At 39.3% G+C, this 17,074-nt stretch overlaps 1 protein-coding gene across 1 annotated transcript in view; it reads right to left on the bottom strand.

Annotated features, from left to right (window-relative positions):
- Positions 1-17,074, bottom strand: part of LOC122788829 (steroidogenic acute regulatory protein-like) — a 120,708-nt gene that overhangs the window by 53,972 nt on the left and 49,662 nt on the right. The window lies entirely within an intron of this gene.

Here is a 17,074-nt window from a genome sequence, read left to right as displayed (position 1 = left end):
CTGATTTATATTAAGAATTGTAGGGTACAAATAAAAATGTTACAGGAGATACAGTTGGCTAGAAATAAGCATGTAAGTCTGGCAAAGAAAGGATTTCAGAATGGTTATTCAGCAAAGCATCAGTGACAAAGGTAATGGTGTAATACAGATTGTGAGAGGGGCTTCAATAAAGATAGAGAATTATATTGGCATGTATTTATATTCCACATAAAACTAATATTAATGCGCTTAATAGAATTGTTGGAAGGATACGTAGCTTCCAGCATGGAATAATATTCATGGGTCTGAACTGGAACCTGATCTACAACAGAGAAGATGTATTATGGTGACCTAGAAGGGAAATACAAAAAAGGGTAGGTTTATAAAAAAAAATAAATGAGAATATTTAGATTTGGATTAAATTATTTGAAATTACTATCAGAAATCTGGACAGAATGTATATGGTATTCCCCAAAGTACAATAAATAGATTAGACAGGACAGAAATTATATTCTACAGAGGTAAGGGTATTACAGTGAAAGCTTTGGTACTTTTCCAATAACTATTTCAAATAATGTACCAATAAAGACTAATATGAAGATGGAAGGAAATAAAATAAAACGGGACACTGGCGCTTTTCTGCTTACCTATTACAGAGAGAATAGTCTACGGAATGAGCAGGGGAAACTATTTAAGTTGTTTGGGACGACACATATTTCTTCAGAAGGGATAGCCGAGGAATGGGACAAAGTGGAAATGGAATTTAAAACTATGGTAGAAATGAGAGAAAACTAGATAAATAGGAAATAAGTAATAGAAAATATTTAGAAGGGTTATCAAAAGATGAGACAAAGTATTGCAAATGAAGTGGAATGTTGCAGAACAGGAAGAAGAGACCTGTTGAGTGCTAAAAGGAGATTAGGGGAGTATTTGGAAAATATGTATCAGATTAGAAAGGTTGCTGTTAAACATTTCAGTAAAAAAAAAGATAGAGCACAAAAACTATTAGCACAAAGACTTAGGCAAGAATAAATAGAATGGGTTGTTGTCAGTCTTGGGAGCCTGCAACTAGAAAAATAACCAGGGACCCTATAAAGGTATTACAGATACTTTGGAAATTCTTTTAAAATCTGTATAAAGCAGAGGAATTGGGGAATCAATAAAAGACACAAATGGAAATATTTATGGAAGACTTAAATTTTCCAAGGTTAGAGGAAGATGAGGCTCAACAACTAATTATTAAATCAGGAGGAGATGAGATAAAGTGATGATGTATAATCAATCAACGGGGAATTGTCCAGGAGGAGATGGGATTCCTGTGGAGTTTTGGAAGCTAGGGGGAAGAAAGTGATAAAGATCTGGAAGGTTTAAATAATATTTTAAAAGGAGGCACATTACCACCATCTTAGAAGAAAGCCATGGTGGCTGTATTACTCAGAGAGGACAAAGACCCTTTAAACTCAGCTTCATATAGCCCAATTTCAATTTTGAACATGGTTATAAAGAGTTTTGACTGTATTAGCTAAGAAATTGGCTAAGGTGTTGCCAAAAACTGACAGATAAGGATCAGTGTGGTTTTGTGGAGGGAAGGCAAACATTTAACAACATTAGCAGAACAGTGATGATCCAGAGGGAAGCAGAGTGCAGGAAGACAATGCGACTGTTGGTGTGTCTTGATGCAGAGAAGGCATTCAATAGAGTTAGCTAGGATTTTATGAGTAGGGCAATGACAGCATTTGTATATCTTGACAGAATAACAGGGTTAGTTAGGAAGATACATGAATGGTCAGAGGCAAGTAACAAGGTGAGAGGGATCCTCTCTGACAAGCTATGTTTGAACAGAGGAACCAACAGTGGTGTCCTCTTTCCCCTTGTTATTTACCTACTACTTAGAACCATTTGTAATGACAATAAGGGACTCACAAATTCAAGGATATAACTTATACAGTACTCAAGAAAAATTAGCCTTATTTGCAGGTGATATTATTTTGTACTTGATGAATTCAGAAAAGGATATTTCAATGTTGTGAAACATTTTGTGGAAATTTCTAATTCTTTTTAAATTATAAAATAAATGAAAATACAACAAAGGTAATAGTGGTAAACTAAGTTCCCACACATGATTTGGTTCAGCAATACCCCTATTAATCACAACATGAGATGATGAATTATCTCGGTGTATGAAGTAAAAAAAAATAAATAAATGGAATCTGTGGGAACAAAACATACAGAATAATGGTCAGGAGGAGTGAAATTTCAGGGAAGGCAGGACTTGCACAGTCTGTGTACTGATAAATTAAATAACAATTGTCTAGAAAGAAACCATACATGTATAATGCATGGAAAGCAAAAATCTTTGCAATCATTTATTTTCTGTTTTATAACTGTGTGTGTACCCATGTCACTGTGTAACGTGTGAAGTTAATAAAGGTGTTAGCTACATAAGAACACTTTACAAATGTGTCTACACCAATTCTTAGTATATAGGTTCATAGGTGGTTACTGGGATAATGACCCTAGAGCCTTTACAAGCCTAGTCCTATTTATCCTGAATTGCTGGAATTGTTGTAGGTTAGGTGAATGGTGTGTCACAGAGATGACAGTCTGTGGTGCTTAAAACCAATTACCTCGTCCAGGAGGGACATGCGTGCCACCCCCAGGGTAAATTTGTGGTCACCAATCCATTGATCTAGGTTGCATTTGAAGAGGGTCAGGGAGGATCTCTGTTTCACGTGAACTGGGAGTTTGTTCCAGAGAAGTGGCAAACTCTGGGAGATGTAGCTGTCTCTCCAGCATGAACTGTTCAAGTCACAGGCTATGTTAAGGTCCCTGGAGTGAGTGACTCTTGTGTAATTTGATTTGTGAATGTGCAGCATTTCCATTAGGGCAGGGTCAGAGATTGTTGTTTAGGCCAGTCAAAGGTCACCTCTTAATGACCTGCAGGATATGGAGTACAGTGACAGGCCTTTCAACCTTTCCCCATAGGTCTTGTTTTGGATGTCCTGTATTTTCTTGGTGAGAAACCTCTGGAGTCTGTACAGCTGTTGCAGGTGTCTGGTGAGGTACATGAAAAAGGGAGCATTGTATCCAATTATTGATCTGATGAGAGCAGAGTATAATGGATTTATAACATCTTTAGATCTGGATGTGATGCCTTTACTCATGAGATGTGCCACACAGAAGTCTTCCCTTACCACTGTGGAAACTTGGAGGTCGAAGTTCAGATTGCTATCAACCTGAATACCCAGATCCTGTCCCACAGGGTTTATGCTTATGGGTGTGTTGCCAATAAAATGCTCAATCCCAATCCCTCAGAGCCACACGCTCCAGGGATCTAAACCTTGTCATCACAATGAACAAAACATGCTGGAGGGATAGGTTCCTGACCCAGAGACTCCCCATACTCTGGAATAGACTGCCCATACATGTCAAGCAGAGCGTCTCCTTGGCCTGCTTCAAAAGGAACCTTGATGATTGGATGGGAGATAGGAAATTCACCCCGGGGATCATGTCAGTCACCCTGCTAGACAGGGGTCCAGAGAAGTAAATATTGTGGGAAGAAATATCCAGAGAATTGTTATGGCTAGGCTTGCATAGGCCCTAGGGCCGATAGCCTAGTACCAACTTATGAACCTATGAACCTAATAGTGTAATTAGCAGGGAAGGCAGCATTTCTGAAAGGAATAATAATGCCTTTTTGTGTTTAGCTTTAATCTGTGGCTTTGGCACTAATCATTTGTGAGCATTAACTCTTTTTACAGTAGATCTCTATGAATGCACCCAGTTTGCAATCATCAACGAACCTGGTCAGCCATAGGCCATCCACATTTGCCTGGACTTCTGAGAAATAAATTCCAAACAGTAAACTGCCCAGCACAGATCCCTGTGGTATGCCACTGGTGACTGGTCATCTACTTGGGCTGAAGTCATCTATTTTGACAGTATGTGCTCTGTTGGTGAGCAAACTGGCTACCCATCTAGTGACAATTGGGAGAGTTTCTCTATAATACCTGAGTCGGGGATTGGGTCAAATGCCTTGGGTAGGTCAGGGTAGGTGGTATGCACTGTCTTTCCCTCATCCAGTCAACTAAGTTTAACAAGCATAATCTACCCTTAATGAATCCAAACTGGGTTGGGTCTAGAGTTTGGTGCTCAGCTATGTCTTTCTTGATAAGGTCCATAATGATTCTTTCCATGGTCTTGCAGATTAGGCTAGTTAAGCTTATGCGTCTATGGTTCCCTGGGCCAGGTGATGCCCCCCTTTGTGCAGGGGGGTTGCTGTTCCTGTCCTCTATTCCACCGGAACATGGCCAGTTCTCAGGCTGTGGTTAAAGAGGGCACCAGTTGAGTCTGCTAGGTCATGTTTTAAGTTGTTTAACAGGCAACCTGGGATGTTATCTGGTTCCACTAAAACTGTGTTTTTGGCCTTGGACAGCGCAGCTATGAACTGTTCATTTGAGATAATAGGCTGAGGAATGGTGTCAGGTATGCGTTGGGACGTGGCTGGTGGGGACAGGGGGTGAATTTTGTGCCAGCTAGCAGGTTTGCAGCTTCCTCTGATAGAATATGAGTGGTGGTGTCCACTACCAGTTCGGCAGTGTCAGCAGTGGCACATAGCTGGGCATTCACTTTCAGATTTCGAATGCAGTTAAAGAATGCCTTGTGATTATCCTTAGCTAGGGATGCTATTTTTGCTTCATAATTAACTTTGGAGGACTTAACAAGCTTTCTGATTAGTTTATTTATGCAGTAGAGGGCATTCTTTATCTGCTGTGTTCCCTCTTGTTCTTAGACATTAGTTTCTTCTTCTTGTTATACAGACTGTTTATAGTTGAGGTCTACCAGGGTTGCTTGTTTTTTCTGGAGGACCTGGTTTTAATCTGGTCAGATGCAGCTGGATCTATACAGCTGCTTACATGGTTATACAGAGCATTTACATACACTTCTGCATAGGAGCCCTTGTTGTCTGTGATTAAGGAGGTTTGAAACTTTTTATAACCTTGCTTCATAGAAGGTAATTTGTTTTGGGGAAAAAAAGTAAACTTTTTTTGTTTTTGACGGGGCATCAGCCCTTATAATTAGTTGCAAGAAGCTGATTTATGGTCCAAGCTTACCAGTGAGGGCATTACACGGAGGGGAGTGCAGTGCTCTCTCATGTTGGTGAGTACTATGTCCAGGACATTTGAGCCTCTTGTGGGAGTGCTGACTATCTGTTCCAGAGCATTTGTTTTGACAAAGTCCAAAAACCTCTGGGCCAGCATATTTGTGGTTGTGCATGTTTTTCAGTCTATAGAAGGATAATAAAGGTCACCTGTGACCAAGGTGTTTGACTGTATGGCAAGTGACTCCAGTAATTCCAGGTATGCTGTATGCGTTTCTTGGTTCATGGTGGGGGAACTATAGCTAGCAATGATGTGGTATGGTGTTTTGCCTATAGTTAGTTGGACATGGAGTAGCTCGAGAGAGTCATACTGTTTGACCAGTCTCGAGATGTACTTGGGATTAATGAGGATGGACACACATCCTCCTTTTGTTCTTTCACTCCCAGTTTGTGGTTTGAATGTGTGGAAAACATTGCAGCCTTGTATGGCTTTGAACCATGTCTCGTTGACTGCACAGTTGTCAGCATCTTCAAAGGTGAGGAGTGCTTCCGGGGAGTGCAGTCTCCTGTTTAGACTCTTAATGCCTTTGCTAGTATTGGAAAGCCTAGAAGGGACAGATGCAGACCATCTCTGCCAAAGCAGCATGGCCTGTCAACCATGTTTTCCCAGTATGACAGATACCGGATCCCCTAGACTGACACCAGAAACTAAGCCAATTGTTAAAGTCAGTCATTTTTTTTCTGTATTGTGGAATCATCCTTGGTGAAGGTAGTATGCTGCTTAGGGATAGGCTTATACCTGCCTGGGACACATAATCTGACAGCTCAGTCATGTCTCTCTTCATATAGTCCAGAGAGGTACGTCTCAAGTCATTCACCCTAACATGCACTATGATGGAGTCATAATGGTACTTGTTGAGTGACTTTAGTGCTAACCATAACCCTCTCCTTGCTCAACCTGGTGAGGAGGACATCTGTGTGTCTCAGTATGGAGTCACCTATGACCAATACATTTGGTTTTGAGGTGTTGTGCCGTAAGGGCTTATTTGCTGAGACACTGGTATGTGTGTTGTATGTGTAGTGGTTGCTTTTTGCATTGCAGTGGAGGTCTCTAATCTTTTGGTAAGATTCTAGTTGATATCGCTGCATATGTGGGTTTACGTGTTGTGTCCTTATTTTTTGTGGGAAGTGAAGTGTGCATGCTGACAACCTGTTTGATGTCCAGTTTGTTGTTACATGAGAGTATTGCCTCCAATTCCATAGTGTAGTTACATCTCTCACATAGAGTATTTGTTTACTTTAGGAGTACATGGTTGTCAGTATACATGACACAATTTCTACATTGCCACCTGATGCAGATGGCCATGTCAATCAGGCTGTTCGGTGGAATTATAGGAATCTATCTGTCCATTATAGCAGGTTTTTACTGTATGTACTATTAGGGCAAGGAGTGTGCTAGTTTAACCAGAATTTGCACTAACACTAGAAGAGGGCTTGTTTTTGTGTAGGCTAGGAATGATAAGTGTGGCAACGCTGCTCAGTGCACAATTGAATTGCCATTAGCGCAAGCAGGGAAGATTGTACAGGTTCCACTGACAGTTGTCTAGGAAAAACTATGTTCAAAGGCTTTTGTGTCTATGCAGGGAACAGCTAACCTCCACTGCATGAAGCACAGCAATGTGAATATGCAAGGCTTAAATACAAGCCGAAATCCACTTTTAAGTCTAGCTACCAATATGAAAGCACACAATGAGCCTTCCTCGAGCAATCCTCAACTCAGCTTTGGCTTGATCTGCACACTTCTGCCACAAGGGAGCAGGTAAGCCCTCCTAATGTAAGATGGCTGGTTTAGTGCTCAAGCATAACAGTAACAGTCTAGCTTCAGCAGATCTAAAGCAACAGTTTGATTAAATATAGTTAGAAAAGTGCAGTAGAATCTCAAAATATACTTTTTTTTGTATTTCAGCAGTGGATGCTATATGTCACTAAGATTTAATAAACATCCACACAGTATAAAGTGATCATGGAACACAGTTTAATATTTCTCTATTAATAGCAATGTCTTTCAGCTTCTCCCATTAGGGGTCGCCACAGTGGATCACCGGTCCGCAGATTTATTGGCAATGGGGTTTTACAGTGTCAAGTTGCCAGCCTGGCACCCAACACACACACACACACACACACACACACACACACACACACACACACACACACACACACACACACACACACACACACACACACACACACACACACACACACACACACACACACACACACACACACACACACACACACACACACACACACACACACAAGTACTGCATGTCTTTGAAACTCACTCGACCCCAGCACTAACAGGTTATACTTCATACCATGCTTTCCGGCCCCAAAACTCGGACCGAACCACAAAAGGAGGGGGAGTATCCATATTTATCAAAGATACCCACACCTCCAGGTTAGTGGCACTGCACGAAGCATCGGAGACCATCCATGTGCAACTAACAGTGGGCAAAACTGCCTTTCAGTTTGTAGCCTGCTACAGACCACCCTCCCAAACACAGGAACCTCCCTCGGCTTTCCTGTGAACACTGGAGAATATGAAGGTCTCTCCAAACACCATTATATTGGGTGACCTCAACTACCCAAACATTGATTGGGAAAACTACTCAAGCCCAAACACCCTCGCCCAATGGTTCCTAGAATTTATAAACTCAAATGCTATGGAACAACTGGTCACCACTCCCACAAGAGGGGAAAACATATTGGATCTGGTCATCACCAACATGGGGTCTCTATGTTCCACACCAGAGGTATACCCCTCATTGGTAAGATCAGACCATAAACTAATCTCACTGGACATCCATATTTCATCCCCACCCCTAGCCAAGGAAACCACGGTGAAGAACTTTTCAAAAGCAAACTTCACACTTCTCAAAACCGAGGTGGAATCCTTCAAAGCCCCCGGGCCAGTGGAAAATATGGCCCAAAATGCAGAATCCTTTACAAAAGCATTCTATGGATACCTACAGGAATGCATGGAGCATGCTATCCCAAATAAAACCAAGACTCACTCCTCCAAAGGCAGGAGACCTGTCTGGTGGACCCCGGCCATAAATAAGCTATACAACAGAAGGAGAAAGCTACTACACGATAGAGCAAAATCCCAAAAAGGGAAGGTGTCCCTGATCAGTACTAGCAAGAAACTACAATCCCTCATAGAATCATCTAAGGCCAGCTTCAAAGGAAAAAATTGCACAAGACACTAAAGATAATCACAAGGCCTTCTTTAGTTATGTCAGAAACGTGGGAGGCAACTCCCAGATATGCTCTGAGTTAGTGCAAAATGACCAAAAATACACTGAACCCACAGACATTGCCAACATCCTGGCAGAAAGGTTCAGTGCAAACTTCTCCCCCCCCCCTTCTCCCCCAAAAGAGCAAATGTCTATCCCAACAGAGTGTAGCCTTCCTGAGATCACAGATGCACAGGTGAGAGCTGCCCTCTCCAAAGCAAAAAACACAGCATCAATGGGACCAGACGGTGTCCTGGGCTGCGTCTTACACGAGCTCCAAGAAGAACTAAACCCTCATATAAAGTCACTGTTCAATCTCAGCCTTACTACAGGATATGTACCCAAGGAATGGCGTAGAGCAGCAGTGGTCCCACTCCACAATGGTGGTGCCATAACAGACCCCGGAAACTATCGCCCTATAAGCCTGACTAGCCTGGTCTGCAAAGCTACGGAGCGTATCATCATGGAAATCATAAACAAAGACATTGGGAACCTCCAGACACTGGATCCTACTCAATTCGGCTTTGTTAAGGGCAGATCTTGCCTCATGAACCTGGTTGACTTCTTTGAAACAGTTACCAAAGCCATAGATGAAGGGAAGGTAGTCCACACAGCCTACCTGGACCTCGCAAAAGCCTTCGACACAATACCCCACTCGGGCATCATAAATAAGCTCACCAGCTTAAATATCAACCCCTATGTCACAAGATGGGTTGCAAACTGGCTCAGGGATAGAACCCACATGGTCAGAATAGCAGGTGCAATGTCAGACTCTAAACCAGTTACAAGTGGCATCCCACAAGGCTCAGTCCTGGGACCTCTCTTGTTCAGTATATATTTCTCAGAGGTAGAGGCTAACACGGGTGGACTACGGCTGACCAAGTTCGCAGATGACTGCAAACTGGGTGCCATAATCGACTCTCCGGCTGACACAAGCATCCTCCAAAAGGGTCTCACAGAGACGGATAACTGGTGCCAGAGCCATGGCCTAAAGCTAAATGCCAAAAAGTGTATAGTCATCCCCTTTGGGAAAAACAAAGTGCCCTCAAATTACCACATAGGTGGTAATCCATTTAGTACGGAAGAAGTAATTAGGGACTTGGGGACCCAAGTAGATAGCAATCTCTCCTTTGACAATCACGTTGCCAAAGTGGTTAGAAAGACCTTCTATATAGCCCACCTTATCATGAAAGGATTCACATCTAGATCAAGAGAGGTCATGGTGCCCCTCTACTCATCACTTATCAGGCCCATAATTGAATACAATGCCTCATTTGGGATGTACCTTATCCGACACCTGCAGCAACTGGAAAGACCCCAAAAGTACCTCACCAAGAGGATCAAGGGGCTCAAACAGATGCCATATGCAGCTCGGCTAAAGAAACTCCAGCTCTACTCAGTTGCATACCACCTACCTAGAGGCGATCTGTGTCTGAAGTATAAAGCCATGTCCAACCCAGAATTAATGGACATGCTTCACCTCAGGAAATCCAAATCCCTTAGAGCTACATGATCCAGGGACTTGAACCTCAGCATAGAAATAAATAGGACATGCTGGAGGGACAGATTCATATCCCAGAGGCTCCCCTCACTCTGGAACAGAATCCCAATCCATGTTAGGCAGAGCCCCTCACTGACCCTCTTCAACAGAAATCTTGACAAGTGGATGGGAGATTGTAAGTTTACCCCTGGGATCTCTTCTGTGTTCCTGCTTGACAGAGGTACAGTAAACTAACTTTAAAAGGGCTACCTTCTGTGACCTACTATACAGAGGCACAGTCAACTAATTTAAAAGGGTGGCGAAAGCCAAACACACTCTGGCTAGGCTTATAAATGCCCTAGGGCAGATAGCCTAGTATCAACCTATGAACCTATGAACCTATATGGCGATCTCCATTTAAGCTGTTTGAAATTTCAAAACTTTGATCTAATGGACTTGACCACATGAAGTTCAACATTTTGAAACTTCGATTTTCCATATATATATATATATATATATATATATATATATATATATATATATATATATATATATATATGCTGTTTATATAAATAGAATTGACTGGATCATTAGTGTTTATAAATAAATATTTAACCAACAGCTACTTTATTTTATTAAGATCTGTATACAGTACAGAGATAGTTTTCCTTTTTATTTTACCAAATGTTTTCATGCATGTTTTTCAGCTGGATGAATATTCAGAATTTAACTACAGGGCTACTGTTTTAATAAATGAAGCTTAAGCATATGCTTCTAAGCCAGGAAATCATATTCTTCCATCCGTCCGTTCTTTTATGTGATGGCACAAAGTTATTCTAGGTTTGTTGGGATACCATTTTTTATACTGTTTGCCTCTATTGCTTGTTAATCATCAACCCTCCACTGATTTATTGGTTTATTCATTCCCCATCATCTGGACAAGGGTCAGCAATGATGGCTCATCATTTAGATAGCCATAAGGGATGGTTTGAGTTTTTTTTTTACTTAGCCCTTTTTATCCAAGGGACATATCGCTTATGAAGATGAAGGGAGATATGCAGTGGGCTGCTTGAGCTGTTTATCCCTTACTTCTAAAAGTGTCATTGCAAGCAAGCAGCATTCATTAAGCACAGTTAATGTTTTTCCTGGTCTGTGTTGGAGAAATCACGCTTCCTTGTCTCCTCCCTGAGTACATGCTGCCTTTCCCATCCGTACAAAGAGGTGAGCAAGTCATGCCTCCCCTCCCTCCCTGCCGGGCTCTCCCCAATGTCAGGGTTCTAATCCAGTCCTAGTCATGGGTGCCAGTAAGGGCTTCATCCATGCCATGGAGTCAGGTTAGGGAGTAATGTAAGATTTTCGAACAAAAGCCAATCAAGCATTTACTTTGTCAGAACTAAATAAATTGTTTGTACAATGTATAGCATTTTGGGTTAAAATAAATATTTTGATAAAGTATTCTATCTTCCATAGAAAATAATAACGTATTCCTTTTATTTATTGTTGTTTTAACATTGTCTAAAACTGTTTTAGAAACTACTGTTGCTTTTTCTTTACAATTGTATATAACAGTAATCCATAAATAATTAATTTCTTTACCATCCCATTTAAATTCTCTATTATTTTTCATCAGGCATTTTAACTTTCTGTTAATTATTAAGGTGTTAATTTTATTTTGATTGACCTTTAGACCTGATATCAGTTCAAAACATTTTGATGAATTCTGTATATTGTTTTAGTGAAAAGTCAATATTACCTATAGTTAATAGCATGCAATCAGCATATAATAGAATCTTGGAAGTACGCTGGTTATTTATTTTAAATCCTACTGTATCACTGTTAGATTTTGTATAATTGATGAACTAATAAATAAAAGATCCTAACTTAACATATGAGAATCAGTTTTGATAAAGATGATTACTAACTGATATAAAATTAATTGAAAACCATACACAGCTGTAATATTTTAGTTAAATAAGACCAATTAACTATAAGAACTGTTTTATCTAGATTCAGGCTACTTATAGGTAGTTCCTATTTATTATTTTAATGTAGTCCATTAAAGTAATTATTTTTTTTTATGTTATCTTATGTTTGCCTGTGTTTCTCTATTAATGATGATGGAATATATAAGATATGTCCCCAGTGCCCTATCCAACCCATTCATTCCTTATATAGGTGAGAACCATCAATGGCCTATTTTTTCCCCTGTGAGGTGAGATGCAATTGTAGCACCATCATCCAGGCAGACATCAGGGTCTATCCTCCACCCCCCAGTAAGTAGCACCTTACTTGCTCCAAAGGATGTTAATTATGTCAATCTCTGGAAGAAGAGCACCAGACCTTCCTCCCAAGTGCCTGCCCCTGACCTGTGCTGCTACACCATAGCATTAGATTCCTCTGGCCTGAACTCCATAGACTAAACCAGTCAGAGCTCCTACTGAGTGTCACCCAATTGGTGAGCCAAGCCAGCACCCCCAGAATGTCTGAGCCATGTACTGTGTGCTACCATTGTTCAACCTTGTGATATCCATCTGCCATGCCTGCTAATTGAACATACATTATCTGGGAGGGTGGTTAGGGATTTATCGCTCTGCACCATGGCAGTAGAGTAGGTGGTATATTTTTTTAGTCTGTTGACAAAGACTGACATAATAATTGTATAATCAACACTGAATAATGATACAGGTCTATAAGAAGAGCATAGAGATAGATTGTTATTAAGTTTTGATAGAGGAGACATTACAGTATATTTCCATGATAGAAGTATGTTAAATGTAGTTTTAATATTTCATGAACACTTTTTTTGTAAAGCGGTATAACATTTTGAGATAATAATTTATATAATTTAGGAATAATATATTAATTACCTGGATCTTTATTTTTCTTTAATCTTTTAATTTGTTCTTTTATTTCTCATGTAGAAAAATGGTTTATGCATTTTTAATTTGCTCCAGTAATAATTGTTTTGTATATTCCTATTTTAAAAAGGCATCCATTTCTTTTTCATTTTCTACATTATTATTCTGTCTCTTAATTTCCTCAAAGTGTTTTCTTCAAACAGTTGAGAATTTCCTCACCCTCTGTATATTTTGGTAAACATTTGAAAAGTTAGGACCAACTATAGCGAGGCCTAAAAATACAGAATGAATGCCTGAAAGAACAGACTTGTATCTACTAAGTCAGAGATGCCATTTCTCAGAATATTCCCTTTTCTCTGAGGTATGGCAATCTTGGACTTAGTATATATATATATTTATATATATATATATATATATATATATATATATGTTCTTGGGATGGGGGTGGGGGCTTGAGGAGGTGCTTGCCCCTCCCTCTGCAGTTTTAAGGAGAAGAGTGATTTTCGAGATCTTCTCTGGGTTTTTAGTCTTTTTTTTTCAGGTTTGTCGGCACTTGGCATTTCAAGTGCCGACGTTTAAGTAGGGAGCTATTTCCCATTGCTACAAGGGATATAAATACTGTTGATGTGATTGGTTGTTGCTGTCATTTTGGATTTAAGAACTAATTTACGTATACTTTTAAGATTTAAAGAATAAGACCGTAATTTAACTTTTTCAAGACTAATGGTATAGGATCTTCTGAAACTCTGAGCTCACTGTTTTCCATTTCTGGCAATAAAGTTTATTCTCCTTTTTGTATTTTTAACTTTAATCATACAATGTCAGAATTATAAAAGAAATTAAGGCAATAGGGCCATGTGGCCAGTTATACTTTCCTAGTACATTCTCTTAGATCTTACCTTATTTTTGCAAGGAGCAATTGGCTAGTTATTCAGGGAAGTGAATTTGTTAAAACCCATCCAATTGTCCAATTTCTTTTTGAATCAAGATAGTTGGCCAGATTCCAAAAGATTTGCTGTCAGTGAAATTGAAACTTACTCTGGTGTAAGGCCGCCCTGATTCCAAAACATTTGCTCTCAATGTAAGTGATTTACTTCAGTGTAAGGCCCAGATATAAACAGGGCTACACCAGGAGCCAGATTCCAAAAGACTTGCTGTCATTGTAAATTAATTTACTCTGGTATAATACACCAGAATAAGTCAGTTACACAGACAGCAGGTCTTTTGGAATCAGGCCCAATGTGTCACATTACTTGATCTGGAGTGGATGCTTGTTCCAGAGAAGGTTTATTCATTGCATGACAAATATGTTTTCACCATAATTTGTTTATTTGCTGAAGAAGGTTTAGATCTCTAGACCTGGTGTTTACTGAACTGTGTGATTCATGGAGATATACAAGATTTTGAACTGCTGTATAGATTAATTTATCTACCTTTTCTTGCAGTTTCTATGAGTATTTATTCCACTGATTACCCTTGTAATATGAAGTTGAGACTTAGCCATATAAATACTTTTTTACTGGAATATACTGAGAAAGCTGTATCAGTTGCAAAAACTGGTTTGGTTTTGATTTAATAAATGTGTTCTGCTCTTTAACACAGTCAGTGAGTTTATTATTATCTTCAAGTGCTGGAGTTTGGTGTCATTTGTCTATGTTTTCTCTGTGCATTGAATTGGATGATTTTTGTAATCCTGTATGTATTTTTTTGGTGTTTGTGTGTGTGTGTGTGGGGTTGTGTGTGTGTGTGTGTGTGTGTGTGTGTGTGTGTGTGTGTGTGTGTGTGTGTGTGTGTGTGTGTGTGTGTGTGTGTGTGTGTGTATATATGATCAATAATAATCAGTGCTCTACCCTGGTAAACAAATATAAATAAATATATATATAATTATATATATATATATATATATATATATATATATATATATATATATATATGTTTGTGTGTGTGTGTGTGTGTGTATGGGTGCTGCTGTGCTGGATGGCAATGTGTTCGAGGGTATATTTGGGTGGGGTACAGTATGCCTCTGTACATTGGCTATGAAGGCTACAAACACTAATGCCCTTTGGGAGTGGGTGGAACCAGTTTCTATATTTCAGGGAGGGACAAGGAGATGGCTCTTTGGGTCATGCAGGCTACAGGCAAGCTTCAATTCATTGGATGAGTGATTCATATGGACAATGGCTTTTCTTTGTTCCTACCACAACAGAGAACTGAACTATTGCACCTTATAAAGCTACTGAAATGAAAGGGACTAAATGTTTCCTTTGCTATCCAACCAGCTAGGGGACTATGATAAATGAGGTGGTAATTGTATACCACAATATCATAGAAGTTGTTCATTTTTGCTCTAAGCTAAATTTGCTTTTACAAGTGCAGGTCAGCAGATTCCATGCCTTATGGAGATTGCTCCAGTCTAAATCCAAGTGGGTGATGGTTTCAGGAAGTAATGTCAAGTACAGATCTCCAGAGATGAAGATGATGAAAGTACACTGAATTATTACATGGACTGTTTAGACATTTGTTGACTATTTGCTGGACATGGGCTAGGTTCCTGGACTTTATGACCAGCCTGCTAGTCAGTGTGGGGACCCTTGAATGACCACATTGATTTCTAAAAATGGAAATTTTTAGCTGGACCACACAACTTCATTTGTTATTGCTTTGTCATGCTTAATGCAGTATCATTATTAGCTTCTTATTACATATGAAGAGGCTCACCTTACTAGGTTCTTAGTCTTGACATTCAAGTGAAACAAATAACCGGGGTTGGTGTTTGCCCCTTGCTATATGTCTGTTATTTAATGGATTTGTTAAAGAGTGTTACTTTATGTATAGATTGTATGCATATGTTGGTATGGTTAAATACTGAGCTTTGACTCCGTTACAAGGCAGAATCTTCATGTTATTATACAAACTTATTGCGGTTACACCTGGTGATCCAGGTGTGGTAAAACTCTTGCTGAATCCACAAAAATGTAAAGCATTTCAAATCACCCCATTATTATTGGTGGTGATAGGTTGGAGAGATATTCAGTCTGGGCTGGCCTTATATTATTGTCTTTTTTACTTCTTTTACCTTTCAGGTTTGCCAACCTGTAACTTTGTTTCTGAAGTCTGCAACCTGTTACATTGTATTTGATGGATCTGTGGGTGGTATCTCTGTGATTTAGAGAGGTGCTCTTCCTTGGCATTGCTTCCATTAAATTCAAGGTGTATTTTATGTTTATGTGTGTAAGGTACATATTAACACTTTATTAGAATCCTCTTATCAAAGATTATATACTCTCTGCTTGAAATTAGATTTGTATTTTGTTGCACAGAATGAGCTCTAACCTTGCAATCGTCCTCTCACTGAAAGTGATCTGCTGATTGCCTTCCTTTATAACATTTTTACTGAAATTTATATGCAGAAATGAACACAGTAGCATAATAAAATACATAACTATTTACACAACTGTATACATCAATTCTTACTTTACTAAAATTCATAAAAAAACAGTATAAACTGATCATAGATTAGCATTTTCCTACTAATACATTCAAATTTAATCAGTAATTATATTCTCTTTTTATTTTGGTTTTATCTCAACAGTAGTCATTTCTTTTTGGCACACAGCAGTGACAGTTTTATAAATTCTGTAGATCAATATATAGCCTATTTTTTCCAATTCATGTAGACATCTTCTGGGCTATTGTTAATAAGCTCCATGGAAGTGTAAATTGAGACTTGGGTACACATCTGTTAACTAGAGCATTAAACACCACCAAAAACTTCAGTTAATATATTTTTTACAGCACATTGCTTGCAAAAAACATTATTTTCGCCCAAAATGTTGCAGAAATTTGCAGTTAGAAACCATATGCCACCAGTCTACTTTGATTAATTATTTACACCTTCAACAGCCAGTACCTTCCTTCTTGTATATAATTTCACTGCTGATTACATTTTTTGTTACCACCGGCACAGTAGAGTTGCATACCCTGATGGTGATGCTCTCCTAAATCTGCCTAGTGATGGTTCTGCTCCTGATGGAAGTTTTTTTTTAGGTAATCCATGATAGATATTTGTTTTATTCAAATATTCCCAATGACAATACTTGGAAATAGCTTACAACTTACATGAGCAACATTTTTAGTGCCTTTCTGTTTTGGGTAAGAACATACCCATTTCGGTTTTCCAATCTCCTAAGCTACTGGTAGATAACTGGAACTAATTAGGTTTGTATTTCCTAAGAAAGCACTGAAAGTTCTTGACTGAGCCTTGGGTTCACACAGTTCTCAGAACTATTTGGTGGCTGGAAAAATAAGGAGTTGAAGTCTTAACAAATCTGACATGGGTCATGAGTTGAGCTGGACGTCT

This window comes from Protopterus annectens, chromosome 14.part0 (assembly GCF_019279795.1).
Source record: "Protopterus annectens isolate FY-2018-M chromosome 14.part0, PAN1.0, whole genome shotgun sequence".
Taxonomy (NCBI): Eukaryota; Metazoa; Chordata; order Ceratodontiformes; family Protopteridae; genus Protopterus; species Protopterus annectens.
The sequence above is the reverse complement of the archived record's forward strand: the minus strand, read 5'-3'. Positions and strand labels throughout refer to the sequence as shown.